We start from the raw sequence: 18,094 nt of genomic DNA, 5'->3' as shown, positions 1-18,094 counted from the left end.
AATATTATCTAATCGACAGAGTAGACCTTTAATTAAAACATTTGTGCTATCTCAGGATTGGTTTCTATTTTCTGTTGTTGTTGTTTTTTTCCTGGACTATAGGTCACATTTTCCTGGTTTTTTTCATGGCTAGAAAAAATTGTATGGTGTACTGACACTGTGGATGACACATTGTAGAGACTGAATTTTGTTATCTTCCTTTGAAGAGTTTTGAGATTTTTGTTCTAGCGTAAAAGTTACCTTCGTAGGACTCAAACTCCAAGCTGTCTCCCCTGTGGTGGGCAGCAGCTGAAATCTCTGCTCATCTTTTTTAGCTTTCTGACTTGATATCGCCAGACTACTTAGAGTCTTCCTCGTGCATGCCCAGTTTGGGGGTTAACCAAGGATTCGAGGAAAGATTACATAGAGTTAGGGGCTCCCCACCCTGTCGAGTCCTCTTTGTGAAATTTACCCGTTTCAATTTTAAACTATTCTGAGGGCCCTCGACTCCATACTTTGACACTGCAAGCCAATAATTCTGTGTCTCTTTCCTCAAGCTGCCCTGCACTGCACAGACTAGGTAGATGCCTCAGGAAAAAGTCTATATAAGTCACTGCAGTTCTCTTCTTTCAAGGATCAATTTTCTTTCAGTAATTTTTCCTGCTTTTGGTCAAACTCCATGCCTTCTTTTTTTTTATTAACTTAATTCACAGTTTACAATTGTTATACGCAGGATGATTATTCCAATACAAGATCCTTGGTTTGACTGGAACCAGAATTTAATGACTTTGTAGTCTACATCAGAATCTGACAGATTTAAGGCAGGATTTCCCAAAGTTTCTTCTATAGAACACAAGCACTTCCTTAAAATGAACCATCAAGGGAAGGTTATGTGGTCAAATATTTAGAAATCGTGCCTAGTTTTTCATGCAGTCTGCCTCTTAGACATTGACAATTGCATAAGCATATTGAAGGACAGTCCAAGACTTTAAGCAAATAAAACTGTTAAACTTTAAGACAGTTTCATTGATTTCATAATATTTATTAAGTGACATTTTAGTGTTTTTTCCAGATATATTTCATTATGGAACTGTCTTTTATTTTCTTTTAAGATTCTTTATATTCTGTAACTGAGTTTTCTATGTAACAGACTTTAAAATACTAGGGTCAAAGTATAGCCCTTACTTAGAATTTTCGTCTTCTCTCCACAACTTAATTTCAAAAATTTTCTGTTCCAGAAAACTGGTGTATTATCCCATAAACACATCTCATTTGTTTTTTACCTCTATAATTTTATTGAGGGTAATTATATTTATCAATATATTACCTCCCTAAATAATAAATTCATATTTCTCAATTATCTTACCATGAAGGTCGATACATTCTTACTATTTTTATTCAAACCGGAATTCCACTAAAGATCTAGAACAGTCCATAAAATCCTCCCATAGATGTAGCACATATCAGAGAGCATGCAGAATAAAAACGAGAGCAGGATTACAATACATAAAGCAAAATGTCTTTTGTTTTTTGGTTATCTGTTACAGTGAAACAAACTACCCCAAAACTTAGTGCCTCAAACAGTAACCATCTTATTACATCTCACAATATTGTGGGTCAGAAATTCAGACAGGATTAGGCTGGCAACCTCTTCTTCTCCAGGTGGCATCAACAAGAGCTACTCAGGGATAAACAGCAAGCTTCTGGGCTGGTCAATAAGGTTTATATGGCTTCACTCAGTTCCCTAGTACCTTGATTGGGATGGAAGGAACCCTCTGCGTCTCCTGTAGCTCCAAAGTCTCTCCATGTGATGTCTCCTGCTAAGGAGTCAGATTTTTCCCATAATGGCTCTGGGTTCCAAGAGAGGAAGGTGGAAGCTGTCATTCCTTTAAAAGCAAGGGCCAGAACAGGCTGAATGGCCCCGTCTCTCAGAACTTTTTGTCAATGCAGTCATTGACCATCCCAGATTCAAAGCAGATGAGAAGAATTTCAGAGGATTTGTGTTCATCTTTAATCCACCATGCCATTCTCAGGGTAAAAGGCAGTAGACATTCTGCAGAAAGTGGAATGAAAGAAAGGGAATCTCTTCCATTCAAGAATTACACAGATACACAACTAGAAGGACCCACAACTAAAATATACAACTATGTACTGGGAGGCTTTGAGGAGGAAAAGCAGAAAGAAAAAAAAGAAAGAAGTTTGGCAAAAAAAAAAAATTACATGGATAGAGACAATAAGTTAGTAGAAAATACTAGTGTTAGACATATAATTGAGGAAATTATTAGAGACACTGCAGACACCAACGGTATACAAGTATATGATGAACAACTTCATGCCAAAACATTTGAAAACTTAGATGAAATGAAAAATTTCTAAAAGGCATCATTTATAAAACTGATTCAGGCAGAAATAGAATTATCTAGGTAGTCCTAGACTATTGAAGAAATTGAATCCAAATAAAAAATCTCGCCACATGGAAAACTCCAAGCCCAAATGATATCACTAATGAAGACCTCCAAACATTCAAGGAATAAATTGTTCTAGTTGTATTCAAGTCTTCTAAAGAATAGGAATAGAGGTTATAGTACTTAACTCATTTTATGAGGCTAGCATAATTTCATGTATGATATGTTTATTGGAGAGATCAGCCAGTAATTGTGTTTTCTTGTGCTGTCCTCAGCATGTAAATAACTCTAGTTTGTCATTATGTAAATATATTAAAGATATAAAATATAGCTTACGTTATACATTCAATATTAACTTACATTATCAAAAGCTAATTAAAGGGCCAGCCTGGTGGCACAGAAATTAAGTTTGCATGCTCTTCTTCAATGGCCTGGGGTTCGTGGGTTTGGATCCCAAGTGTGGACCTACACACTGCTGATCAAGCCATGCTGTGATGGAATCCCACATACAAAACAGAAGAGGATTGGAATCGATGTGAGCTCAGGGCCAACCTTCCTCACCTAATTAAAAAAAAAATACTAATTAAAAATTAACACATGTTAATGTATGATCATCAGTCTGTCTCAAGAACTTAAGGGACATAGATGATTGGATTCAACATGGTCTTTTTTTCTTTTAGATTTTCTGGATATAAAAGGAAAACAGGTTTTTAATGTTAAGGTTCTCTGTTTTCCTCTCTTACTCCCCATCACTACTAGAGGTAATTTTGTCATTGCACATTTAGATTCTCTCTCTTCTTACTTTCTGATGAGAACTCCTTCTTCGCTGGACCTGTTCTTTTGTGAGGCAAAAGTACAAGGCTGAGAGTGGGAAAGGTAAGAAGGAGAGAGTCCTTAGCCACAAAGGCTACATTTATTTATATGACAGAACTGGGAGAGAGGGGACAAAGAGATTGAAATACCTGTATATCTGGGAGAGTTTTGGGAAGTTCCTAAGTAAGATCCTTGAGAGAAATTACAAGATGAGTAAGGTGTATTTTAGAGAGTACAGTTGGGAATTTAAATTTAATGCCTTTTTTTGTTCTATAGATGTAAGTAAAGATTGAAATTACTTTTTAGTGACCTATGTAGTAGAAACTAATGTTACAGTCTTAGTCTTGCCTTATTTATCACACACTTCAAAGAATGAGCAATGTGGAGCCCTACGATGAACATGTTCCATTTTTACAATAAATATTAAAAGAAAAAGTTACTCATTTATGCCAGATATGAGTGACCTGAGCAAACCTGGCCTGATCTGATTTACAAAATACAAAACTCTTCCAAAAATTATGACAAATTACTGAGAGGTTCATGTTCTCAGAACCTCTTTTGCCACCATGGCTTGCTAACTATTTCTGAAACACATAGCTTGAACCTGGACGTGAAACTCAACCTTCTCTCCAGTGTACACACACACAAATGGCACAAAGTAGTCATGATTTTACTAAACATATGACTTTGGGGGTAGGAGGAAGGGAAATAGGCTTAGCTCTCAGCAATTCAAACAATTTCCCTTGGAATATTGTCTGAACTATTTTTAAATGCCCTTCTGCCATCCCACCATTGCAATATAGTCCCAGATTTTTTCCAACTTTCTGAAACTCCTCCACCCTTCTCCCTTTCTCTTTCTTCACGTCTCATGCAGAGCAACTTTCCCTCTTCTGATGATGGAAATAATAATAGCTAACATTTATTATTTTATTATTGAGTATATTTCAGATACTGTGCTCAGTGTTTCACATGGATTATCGTATTTAATCCTCACAATAATCCTAGAGGTAACTACTAAGAATATTATCCGTTTTACAGATGAGGAAACCAAAAAGTTTAGTAATTTTTCCAAGTTCACGCTTGGAAATTTTCCAAGCTAATTAGTAGTAGAGCTGGGATTTGAACCAATACAATCTGATTCTAGAGCCTGTCCTTTGAGCCACTATACCATACTGCCTCAAGCTATAATATTTGACCCTGGCAACTGCTATACCATTGCAACAAAATGCAGTTTATCCCATGTGAGCTTTTTACCCCAAATCCCTTCTCATTATGAAAGGAATTCTGAGGCCAAATAGCTATGGTGATAAAATATTTTCTCATCTCATTACACTTATATTTTTAAAGCTTGAGACAAAAATTTGGCATAAAACAAGGTATCAAAATATATTATTATTTGATCACACTAAGGATATTTATAGACAAATCAATACTTAGACTCAAGGCACGATGATCTGTTTGGGAAAATAGAAGACAAGAGGCAAGGGTAGGGGTGGAGGAAGAGAGTATCTGAAATGATACCTGTATCCTAAAACAAGTTAGGTCCTAGGGAAAGTGCCCTGGTTGCAAAGGTAGAGCCATGTAAATAATGTTGTATCCTACATGTATAGCTTTGGTATTCTCAGTCCATTAAATGGAGATCAGAATCAGGAAATACAGGAAGCAAACAATACCTGATGAATTAGATGAGCTGGATAGTAGAAAGTAGTAATTCATTGCTCAGATAGGCTTTATCCTATAGAAACAGACCCAATAGGAGATTAGATAGACAGATTGATTGATTCATCAATAGATGTAGATAGATATTAATAGAGATATTATTTATAGATTTTTTTTATATAGATGCACATACACACATAGATTTTTAAGAAATTGCCTTATGCAGTTGCGGGGGTTGGCAAGTCTGGAATTTGAAATCTGTAGGGCAGACCAGCAGGCTAGAAACTCAGGCAGGATTTCTATATCACAGTCTTGAGACAAAATTCCTTCTTTCTTGGGAAACATCAGTTTTTGGTCTTAAGGCAGCTGATTAGATGAAGTCCACTCTTATCATCTAGGGCAATCTTCTTTGCTTAAAGTCAACTGAATGTAGATGTTAATTACATCTATAAAATACCTTCACATCTAAACTAATGTTTAACCAAGCAACTGGGCACCCTAGCCTAGCCAAGTTGGCACATAAAGTTAGCTGTCACATTATTCTTTTGAGACATTCAATTCTACATCTGGTTACTGGGGAAAAATTCATGGATCAGCAAGAGGATTTGCCTCAGTCAAGACAGACTCAGGACTGAGAGGAGAGAGAGAGACTGGTGTAAGATTACTGGATCTTTCTTTGAGCAGCTAGTGAAATGGGAGGCAATATAGAACAACTTAGAGGATCACGGTTTTTAAATGTCAGGTTAAATAAGAATCACCTTGGAAATTTGTTAAAAATGCAGATCCCTGCATTTTTGATTCTATAAATTTGTGCTGGAATCTAACAATCATCCCAGGGGATGCTGATGCAGGTCACACAAAGATGACACTTGAGGAAAAATTGAAATTGGTAACGGCATTCATCCCGTGACCAAAGAGAAAGTGAATTCCTAAACATAATACAATCTCAGCGAGGACAGGTTTCCCCCACTGAAATGATAGAATGACCAGCTAGCTAGACCAGCTAGATAGAATCCTATCACCTCACAGAATGATGATAAGCACCATGAAACAAAAGGAAATGATAGCCTAGACATGCCAAGCAAATTTAATTTCAGAATAGCCATTTTTGAATCAGAACGGAATCAGAACAAGTCACAATTGAAAGCCAATTCAGGATATGGCCTGTACCCTACTTCCCATCCCTACGCCTTTCATTTGTTTGTGGTAATAAAATTAGAGCATATCACAGAGAAATAGAACAAAGTAACTGCGATGCTAAGTGAACAGTTTGTTCTCTGTACCCAGTTTTCCAAACTGCTGTTTATGAAAAACAACTGCATTCTTTTTGCCAAATGAGATGCTCACCAGTTTGAATGACTTACACAGGGTATTAGAATGCAAGCATACCAAAGACAAAGCTTCTGACAGAAGATGAGCTCGAAATAAAATTTTAATTGAATTACGGTTGGTAATAGAGAACGGAAAGTGGAATCAAACTTTCATCTTATAAGACAAAGCACTATTATCACCGTGCATTTGAAATCGTTCTTGTAGTCATGCAAGTAGAAAATAAAAACTTCTCCCCCTTTGAACTGATCTAATTCATTATTGCCATCCAAGGACCTCTAACCAGTGTCCTAACATTTAGAATGATGGATTTCTAGAATCTTCCATTTACAAGTGGGCTTGATATTAGATCCAAATATCCAAATCCCCTACACAATATATTGGCCAAAAGTTTTCCAGCCTTTCTTTAAAAAATTCTGATGAGGGGAAAGTATTACCTCAGAAGTAATACCCCTGTATACTTAGCAAGCTTAATTTGAAAGTACCTTTCTTTCCTGTATTCTGTTTTCCTCTCCCTACTTTCCCACAGCACCTTTCACCCCGACTCCATCCTACCCTTTACCGCCCCACAATCGGAAATAGTCACACCACGCACACACACACCCTACATCCCACATACCACTCACACTTCAATCTGCTGGAAACTTTAAAAACATTGACCATCACAGGGAAGCAGACAAGCAGGACTAGAAAATATTTCTGATTCCCCAAGAATGAAAGAGATTCCTCGTGGTAATCATTTATTAAGTTTAGAGCACTAATACTTTATTTAACACACAGGAGGTAACTGACCTTTAGCTTACTAGTAATCTCAACCTTTAATCAGAAAAGAGACTAAAACTAGACCTGCGTAAGACAAATGTTTTCAGACATTATGAATTGTTCCATCCAAAATTCTTACGTCATTCTTTATCTTGAAGGTCTCTAAGATGGTGGGAAGGATGAAATATATCTTGATATTAGACTGGTGAGGAGGTGGATAAATAACCAGAAATATGATTTCTGAATAGCCAATTACATGGCTCCTCACTTCAGAAGCAACCATTTTGCAACAGAACCTTTAATGATATTTTTCTTCAAAGATGAATGCTTACGTCCTGTACATTGTTAGTCCCACAAAAAATACGTGGGCTGGCAGTTAGTCAGGGTTCTTAGTGCCTTCTGTGGATCTAATTAATGTCCCAGCACATCACTATAGGTAAGTAAATGTTAGATGATTTAACTGATTATTTTTAAATTTTTGCACCTATGTTTAAAAGTTATCAATGTGTAAAAACAGGTTCCTAAAATACAATACTTTTGTACATAATATGAAATTTTCCTAAATTGCTTAAGGCTCTATTTACCAACACGAATAGAAAGAATATTAATTTTTAATTTTGTGCAACCTGACACCCGATGGGCTGGCAAAATGGCATTATTTACTGGCATTTCTTTAAAAAGGTACTGAAAGTTAACTACATCATAGAGCTCACAATTCTATTTGCACAGATGCCATAACAGTATAGAGTGAGTTTACATTGTATAAAGGAAGTCTTGACCCAGCTGAAGAAAAGAAAAATGATTTGGAATCCTGCCTCTATTATTTACCAGCTACGTATGTGGCAATTAAAACATTATTTAACTTCTCCGAGTTTTGGTCTCCTTCATTTGTAAAATAGGCATAAATTATTATTATTGTTATTAAACTACCTAACAGCATTGTTGGAAAGATTACACACATTTTTTGTGAACTAGTAAACACAATACTTGGTACATAGTGAGACTCAGTAAATCACAGTTGTTGTCATTGTTGCTTTTGTTGTTTTGAACGAGTAAAAGTCAAAGAAAAAAGATTCAAAGCAAAAGCAGGAAACTTAAACAGCTTCTATTGTGTTTATGCCACTCTTTTGATTTTAGAACTAATAGCTATTGAAATATCATATTGATATAATAATCTTACGTTTAGTGAGTTTCCAGAAAAATCTTTCATGATAAATATTACAATTATTTTTAAATGAATATTAAAAAAAGAGGTGGGAATTATCATCTTATGATTTAGACAAGAAAATTGGGCCTCAGAGAAGTCACTGCTTGATCAGGATCACACAGCTGGTTCACTAGAAAATCAGAACTTCGGGCAGGGTCTGCTGAAACAAGGTTCAGTGTCTAGAGTAATAAAGTAATAAGGAAAATCAGGGCCCAAAACAATCAACTTTCTATAAAATAGAAGTGATCCAATATGAGAACATGAACCAAGAGTATACAAGCAAAAGTATTCCAAATTACTTGATCATTCTCATACATCCCAAGTGGAAAAGATCACCTCTTTCAAATGTTATTTGTTCATAAAATAATGAAATCAAGTCTAGGATCTGTTTGTTAAAATATCCCCTTGAATGTTTTCATCATGAATTACAGTCATTGCTTAAGAATGGTTCCAGGACCTCCCAACTCTCATATACCACAATCTGAGGATGCTCAAGTCCCTTATAAAAAATGGTGTAGTATTTTCGTATAACCTATGCAAATCCTTCTGTATACTTTAAATCATCTCTAGATTGCTTAGAACACCTACTACAATATAAATGCTATGTAAATAGTTCTTTATTGTTTAGGGAATAATGACTGGAAAAAAAAGTCTGTACATGTTTGGTACAGACGCAACCATAATAAGCCTTTCGAATGGCTAGTTGGTTGAATGGGGCCAATGCAGAACTGTGGATAAGGAGGGCTAACTGTATTAATTTAACTATAATAACTATACATTAATTTTATTAAAATACATTAATATATCAATATAACTCATTTTAATTACCATATAATTCATATATTATTATATAATAATTATGCATTTATAATATATAAATATATTTATATAACATATATATTTTATATTATACAATATATTATATATAATTATATTGATTACTATTATTAATTATTCTACACACTTATCAGGAATCATATAGAAGTAACATTTGCTACACTCAGAAAACTTCACTTGTCAGTATTCATTAAGGTATGCTCCACAGTCCATTTTGTTTATGAGTTGAATTATTACTTTGATACATAATGTAAACAATTCCATCACTAGAGATTTATCAAAAGGAATTACTTTCTCCCCTTAAATTCCAGTCAGTCAGTGAGTCTGTGAGTGAGAATACTGTCAAACAGATGAGTTAGGTGATTCAGCAAAAAGGAGTGGAATAAATACTTGTTGATTGTTTTACTGATTTGTCCATCAAATCTAAAAACAACTACTATCAACTACTTTCAACTTCAACATTTTCAACTCCTTATCTTCAAAGCTATCCTGAAGACAGGGGTTTTCCCCATTTAAAAACGTACTAAAAATACATTTTAATTAATAAAGGACAAGACATCAGATGATAGCAAGCAATCACGATTTTGTGAGGAGATGTCCCTACATTTTAGAGATGCACACTAAAGTATGCTGTAGTCTGTAAAGGTGAAATGACAATGTCTGGACTTTGCTTTAGAATACTGCAGCAAAGTTATACACACCAGAAACACACACACACGTTCACCAAAAGACATGTGCAAGAATGTTAACAGTAGCACGATTTCTAACACCAAAGACTAGAAACAACCCAAGTGTTCAACAGTGAAATGGGTAAATAATGGCCTATTCATACAACTGAATACCAGACAACCACAAGAATGCACAAACTTCAGCACAGTGCTACAGCACGGATGAATCTCATAAACATAGTGTTGAGAAAATGAAGACAAACACAAAAGAGTCCCTACTATATGATTTCATTTATGTAAAATTCCAGAAACAAGCAGAACTAATCTATGGTGATAGAGGTCATAACACTCATTGCCCTTGAAGTTGGGAGTAGAGGCTGGAAGGGGGCATGCGGAGACTCTTAGGGTTCTGCTGATATTCTGCTTCTTGATGTGGATGTTTATAGGGTTATGTTCTTAACGGTTTATGCACTTTTCTGTAGTTTGTTATTCTTTAAAAAAAACTGTATGTAAAACACTCCTGCAAAGTAATAATCACAAAGCAATCATGGTAAAATCTTGATAACTGTTGAATTTGGATGATGGGTGTAGAGGGATTCATTTTACTTTTCTTTCTACTTTTGTGCCTGTTTGAAAATTTTCATACTAGAAAAATCTAAATGTAATCTAAAACAGTACTATATCATTAGGTGGGGACCTGAGAATTTAAAATTTATGAAACCTTCAGAGACACAGATTCAAGAAGAATTTAAGTATAGTACATTGAATCTTGTGAAAAATAATCAAGATTCTGCCCAAAATGCCCTTTCCCTATACACGTAGCAGCTTATTGTTAAATTAAATTGAGCCTCCCACCCTAGAGAAATTACCTGGCTAATGCAAGAATAATCACATTGGACTCCAATGTTTCCTTATAAAAGAGACGGAAGAAATTAAACCAATTGCCAACAGAACATCTTCCCTGACATCTGAAGAAAATAGCTATGCCGAAGTGATTCTTATTAATGTTGATCACATGTATTCTAAAGACTAGTTCTAAAAGATTTGGATGGGGCGGGAAAAGGAAGTAAAAGGAGAAGGTGAATACTTTGAAAGCAGTCTGTCTATAATTTTCAGCAAGGCAACTTGAAATTTAGATACAGTCAGAGTTGGACAAAATATCATTAGCTATTGATTTAAGGAGGTAAAGAAAAATTTAGCCTACAAGGAATAGTACAATTTTTCATTATGTTAACATGAAACCTCAAGAGTTTGCTTAATGGAACCTACTGGGTAGGCATGGTCAACACTTTGTCTTTCAAATTAGGCCATTTTTATAGCCACTATGAAGAGCGCTCTTTCTGAGAGTGTTATTAGTTAAGCTTGGCAAGCCTAAAAAGGTATTCTCATGGTATATGAAGAAATAATTGATTTCTCCCTCTTTGTTTTACTTCTATGAATATGTTTTTTACATTATATATAATCAGAAAACTTGATGTCCGAGGTGAGGCTGGAAATTAACAACTCTAAGTATTAATTGATTTGTTTTTCATTTTGTAACCATTTGCTAGATTATTCCTACATTTTTATCTAACTTAAAAAAATGTCTTCCAGCAGCCAGTTACAACAAAAGTCAGTTTCTTTTTAAGCAAACTAGCACTGCTTGCTACTTTTTAACGTTAAAACTCAAAAGGAATTCACACCTAGTCACAGGGTACATGAATTGTAGTTAATAAACCATTACTCTATATGAACATTATGATTCTGGGTTCCTACTATTATATATTCCTTAAATTAAAATCTAAAAAAAATCTCTTTCCATTCAGTACAAGTAAAATAGGCTTAACAGTAAGTAATTGCTGATCATTTTTGCCAGATATTTTTACTAGAATTGCATGGTAACCATTAAAATGGGTTTGCATTTTCTTCAGGAACATTAATTTTCGGATTAAAAAAATACATGGTCTTATTTTAAAGCAGGCTTATTTTACACAATAGACCAATTTTTTAAATGAGCTACCCTACACTTAATGTCATTAGTAAACAATGCATGTAGTCACACAGGAATACCCGGCTCATACATTTAAAACACTTCAGCATCTTGTTATGCCAGCTGAACCCTTACACAGCGATGTAACCTAACAATAGCTACTTACATAACCAAATGAATATAGGGGACCAGATTTTCCAGCACAGATGCTGCCTCTTATCTAGATTCTCTAGGACAATGCCAAAATAGTGATCATTATCTGTATATGTTAAATCTCTATTTGGTATTTTTCTGGGAAGAGTGAGAAATTGATTGTTATCCACAACCTTTCACAGAATTCCATGGAAAGTCTACCAAATGAGATTTTCCAGGAGATTGTTATTAGCTCTAGAGCTTATTATGGTATACTATTAGAGCTATCATAGGTTGCATCTGTTATGCATGGGGGTAAAAGTCAACAATGTCAACATCATTCTGCCATTAATGGCCAACAATTATTAAGCGTTTACAAGGCAATGTGCTAAATCCATCACGTGCTTAATCTCGTTACATACTCAAGAAAGCCCTATGGTAGATTCTATGCCCCCATTTTACAGGTAAAGAAACTGAAACGCCAAAGGGATAAACCATGTGCTAATGATTATAGAGCTGGAAAATGGCAAACTCAGGATTCAGACTAAGTCTGGCTCTAAACAGAAAATCACTTCAGCCAACTTTCTAGCTTTTTAAAATAGTGACTTCTATTTTTTGGTCTTACTTTATGCTTTCTATTTATCTCTAAAACTGAAGCCCCAGGATTTTCTGGTAAACTGAAAGCTTTGGCACTAACTCCAACACAATTGAAGCACAATTACAAGTTATTTGGAAATAAATGAGTTATTTTCTTTATTTTAAAAAATCGTCAAGTTGTGATTCTTCTATAAGGGGTCAAATAACGAATAAAAATTAGTAGATACTCAAAAATTTTATTAAACTCAATTTCTTAGTCGCTGTTATCATAAAGATGACAGTTCTGATTTTTTAAATAATAATATAGAAACATAATACTTTTATAAATAAGAAAGGAATTTTATAATATTTGAATCACAGATACTCTGGGGTAAAAATCTATAGGAATCATCTGGTCCTCTTCTGCCACACTATCCCCAGCTCCAATCCACTCTTCACAACGTACACACACACCCATCAGATGCTTCAGTACCCTCCAATAGCATTACCATATATGGAGATTCTATCTCTGCTTGATTGCTCACCAATGATGAGAAATTCTCTCTCTATATGTCTTATGAGGAAGCTTATTCCATTTTTCAGGTAGCTCCAATTGCTTAAGTTCTTCCAACAACAATGCTTGCCCCCTAGTCTCACTAAGTTATGAAACTAAAATTCACAATAATTGCTCAGAAGAATAATTGCAACATTGATAAATGTTATCTCCCTTTTCATTCAATTTATCCTTGAGAATTTATTTCTCTTTAAGTCCTTGACTGTGGTTTTAATGTAATTTCAGGAGGAAGCACAGACAAACACTTTTTTCAATGGATATATTTAAGTGGTATATTATAAATTTTTTCACCTCTATAGCTGTCTCAAGAAAGGTCTCTTATGATATATCCACTCTCAGAAGTTTAGCTAGAAATTGTATTGTGTGGAACTTTTGCACATTAAATATTTCACAACTAGTTTTCCTATAAAGTACTCAAATTTACATAAAATATATTCCCATTTAAGCATAGAGTTACGCACACAATTGTAACACTTCCAGTTTACTACAGAGTGGAGATTTTTATTTTATGAGAATAAGTAATTAGAAGGAAAAATAACTCTTCATTTATAATTTTTAAATGAGTTTAAATTGTATGTATATATCCGACACGAATTAATTTAGTTAATAAATTCATATTATAGCTCAATAAGAAAGAAATTTAGAAAAGTCATTTTACCTGTGTTGTAATCTCAAAATGAATCAACAAACAGCAGTGGCACCTAAAAGAGCGAACTTCCTTCCTGGAAAGCAGTGTGTTGTTTTCTCCTTTCAAAATTTACTATTATAATAATAAATGATTGCTTTGTTATTTACGTCTGAGTACTCTGCAGGTGTGAGGATGGCGAGTAACTTTGTTTTTACCTGTTTTTGAAACACATTTCACAACTATTAGGCCGTAGATGAATGTCAGTGCCATTGATCTGAGGCTGTTTGATATTCAAGAGAGGACAGGTTTTCATATCTTTGTTCATTTGAGATACTGGAGCATCCTCATTCCAGACTGTCTACAGGTTAAACTTGCAAACAAGTCCAATTAAATTATTTCAAAACCCGGAACCAACCAAACAGGTCTAGCAGTTTCTCATCCATTTGCTACAGAAAATGGTTCCAAGAAATTTTTGTCACACGGCAGAACTCATTTTTAAAGCAAAAGTGAGCAATGTTATCAGTAAAATCGAAATATTAGTTAAGCTGTTTGTGGCACATAACATAATCTTAATATTTAAATTTAGATCAACACTTCAAATTATGCCCACTGTTAAAAGACAGCAACACCAAAACTGACCACAAAATTTGAGAGAATACTTGAAGTTAATGCCACTCAAATGGTTACAAAATTATTTCGAATTATTTATTTTCAGGTTAAGTTTCAACGAAAAGATGATGTAAGATATCCCCCTAAAGGAATAATTCAATTTATGAGAATCTTCCTTAAATCTAATTATATTTACATAAACAAGATACATTTGTTTTCTAAATTGCTTTAATTCTCCCATGTCATCGAAAATAATTTTTATTTTTAAATCCCTTCATGGGCACACCTAGAAGTTTGAAAAATTAAGCTAAAAGAACTAACCCATATCTCTCAAACACAAAGTTATAGAAAAGAAATAGCATTCCATACCTAAGATATTTCTGAGAATAAGGTGTTTTCAACAAATTAAAAAATAAAAATTCACAGTTCATTTGTAAAGTACTTTAGCTTGTGATTGATATATTTTCTCCTTTGTCATAATATTCTGCATGAGATGGTGGGGGGAAGTGGGTTCCGGGAGGAAAGAAAAAAGAAAGACTGGAATAAGGACATGGAGGTTAAGTGTAGAATGGCTAAGAAAAATAGAGGCCTTGAAAAATCAAGAACAAAAGAAAAATAAGAGGCAATAATTATGTTTAGCAATGGAAAAGGAGCCAGAAAACTCTGTATAGGCAAGGGGAAAAGGAGCAAACAGCACATTACAATTATCCCTCTTTTCAGTGTAGGGAGAGGGGATTGGGAATTCTGGAAGAAGTGGTATATTCCCACAATGAAATATCACAATACAACAGTAAAAATGGACAAACTACATCTGTAAGTAACTATATGGATGAATTTTATAATGTTTAACAAAAGAATGAAGGGGAAAGAATACACATTGTGTGATTTCATCTATATAAAGTCAAAAACAAATACAACTAAATTATAGTGTGAGAAGTCACGATGGCAGACAGGGATCAGTAGTGACTGGGAGGTGGCACGATCCATACTTCTGGAGTTTGGGCCATGTTCTATTTTTTAATCTGGGTAGTGCTTTCACGAGTTTTACTTTGTGTTAAGACGTTGAGCCAAAAGTTTGTATTTTGTGCACTTTTCTGTATGGGTGTTACATTTAGAGTGGAGCAAAACAAAGAAATAATTGAGAAAAAAAATCAATGAGATAGTAACAAGATCCAAAGCCAAACATTAAACTTCAGCCATACAATTATCAAGGCTCAAAAACTAATAATATTCCATCTGCATGGGCCTAACTACCCAGAAAAAAATTATTTTTTAATTAAAAAATTTAAACCACTGAACTAAAAATTTTTCTAAAAGTTCCATTTTTTTTAATCTTTTTATTGAATTAAACAAAATAGATTTTAAATAAACATTAAATACCAACTGCACAGCATTGGGCTTAATAGAGAAACAATGAAAGCATTCCCATTAAATCATGGGTAAGTAAAATATATTCTTTGTCACCATTACTCTTGAACAGTCATTCACTCATTCAATAAACATTTATTTAGAGCCAAGAGATGTTAGACAATATTTAGGCAGCTGAGATGAATCTTTGTACAGAAGAGCTAAATACTTTGCCTTCATAGAGCTTCCATTATTAGAGAAAAATCAATAAATGAGCAAAATAAACACATATTAGATAGGTGTTGACTTCAAAAGCAAAGTCACCAGCTATTTTACCCTCAAAATGAGTTTATTTGGAAATAGCCAAAATAATTACAATTCAGGACAGCATGGTATGGTGAACCTTAGGCAAATCTGGAGAAGAAAGGAGAGGAGCTTGTTTTTATAGAGAAAAAGGGAGACTAGGGAGGGGCTGTTCTGAAGACAAATCGTCCATTGGAAGTAAGTAAGAGTTCAGGGTGGCCAAGGCTTCTCATGGCTGAGCGGTAGCATTTCTCACTGGCTAAGCTGTTGCTGGGTGGGGAGAGAAATCTTCCTTTGGTAGTAAAGTAGTTCTACTTCCTGTCAAAGTTGCAAGGCTAAGTCTCTTCCTGTTTGGAGTAATTGATGATGTATGATAGGGCTTTAGAGCTCCCCCTACAGTTCTTCCTGACTCTGATTTAATTGAGGTTTCCTTTACAAATTTTCGGGATAGGGATAACTGCCATGGGCAAAAAATAAAACAGGGTAAGAGAAAGAGTAAGGTTGGTTGTAAAGATGGGCGAGGCATTGTTATTTTATATAGAGTGATCAGGGACATCTCTGTTAAGAGGACATTTGAGCAGAGACTTGAATAAAATGAGAGAGCAATCATGATGCTATGTGGAGAGGAAGTGTTGTGGAGGCATTAGTCAATGCAAGTGGATATCAGGAAGAGTAAGAGAAATGAACATTGGAGCGGAGGAAATAAATTATCATTATTAATAGACAGTAAAATTGTTTACTAGAAAAATCCAAGAGAATTGGCTAAAAAACTATTCCAAATATCAGTAAGATGGCTAAGTATAATATTAATATTTAATCAGTAGGCTTCATATATTCAAACAATAACTTAGAAGATATAATGTAAAAAGATCCAATTAAAAATAGCAACAAAAAGATAAAACACTAGGAATAAAATTAACAAGTAATGTATTAGCTCTATATGAGAAAAACAAAAAAATGCCACTAATGGACACAAAAGATGAGGTAAATATGTAGAAAGGTATACCATGTTCTTAGATAGTAAAATTTAAGCTCATAAATAGTTTAATACTCTTTAATTTAATTTTTAAACTTTCATTTTATCCCAATAAAAATAGTTAGACAACATTTTTGAAACTTGACAAGCTGCTTCTAAAGTTGATGTGGAAAATAATCAAGTGAGAATAACCAGGAAATTCTGAAAAATAGAAGTATTAAAAAGTCCTTTCATTTCAAGTATTAAGGTATTCCAGATGGAGAGCCATACCCATGCCAGGTATTAGACATTGAAAAACTACATCAATTAAAAGAGGATAGATTGGTGCATGAACGTATGTGTGTATCAATGAAACATTAATAGACCTAAATACATATGGGAATATAATAAATGACAAAGGAGGCATTACAAATAAATGAGAAAAAAGATTAGATTGCTCAGGCAATAGTGTGGAAATAACTGGGAAACACCACTTTGAATTCGTTCTGCATACCTCATGTTGTAGTAAATTCTAGATGGATCAAAAACGTACTGTGAAAAAAAGGAAGCCACAAAAGTTCTCAGAAGTGGGAAAAGCTTTTTCAAGTATGATTTTTAAAAAGAGATACATAAAAAATGTGTAAATTCATTATGTAAACTCAAAATTTTCTGCATAATAAACAATAGCATAAACCAACTCAAAGATACGCAAATTCAGGAAAAAGTTTACCACTCATATTACAGACAATCATTTAATTTCTTTAATATATTTATAATTATTTCTTTAATATATTTAACTTATTACTATTACATTTCTTAATATATTTCTTTAGTATCTTTAACTTTTTTTTAAAGTCTCCCAAAATGAGCAAAAGACATAGACATTTCACAGAAAAGGAAAAAAAATCCTCCTTAAATTATAAAATGTTTTTACTTTCCCTTATAGTAAAAGAAATGCAAATTAAAATGGCAATAAGATGCAATTATTTGGGGCTGGCCCAGTGGTGCAGCAATTAAGTTTGCACCTTCCACTTCTCCGCAGCCCAGGGTTCGCCAGTTCGGATCCCAGGTGCGGACATGGCACCGCTTGGCACACCATGCTGTGGTAGGCATCCCACGTATAAAGTAGAGGAAGATAGGCATGGATGTTAGCTCAGGGCCAATCTTCCTCAGCAAAAAGAGGAGGATTGGCAATAGTTAGCTCAGGGCTAATCTTCCTCAAAAACAAAAGAAGATGCAATTATTTTCTTTATCAGATTGGCAAATCAGGAAGTTTGATTACACATTGTATTGTATTGTTCTGTGTGTCAGAAAATAGGTACTTTCATAAATGGCTGATAGG

The 18,094-nt window shown here is 34.3% G+C and overlaps 1 long non-coding RNA gene across 1 annotated transcript in view; it reads right to left on the bottom strand.

The window, feature by feature from the left end:
- Positions 1–1,904: 1,904 nt before the first annotated feature.
- The window catches only part of LOC111770116 (uncharacterized), a 32,750-nt gene continuing 16,560 nt past the window's right edge, over positions 1,905–18,094 (bottom strand). The window contains exon 3 of the long non-coding RNA XR_011431781.1: positions 1,905–2,032. This is a non-coding gene — a long non-coding RNA (uncharacterized lncRNA). The remainder of the gene's footprint in view (positions 2,033–18,094) is intronic.

This window comes from Equus caballus, chromosome 23, assembly GCF_041296265.1.
Source record: "Equus caballus isolate H_3958 breed thoroughbred chromosome 23, TB-T2T, whole genome shotgun sequence".
NCBI lineage: Eukaryota > Metazoa > Chordata > Mammalia > Perissodactyla > Equidae > Equus > Equus caballus.
The sequence above is the reverse complement of the archived record's forward strand: the minus strand, read 5'-3'. Positions and strand labels throughout refer to the sequence as shown.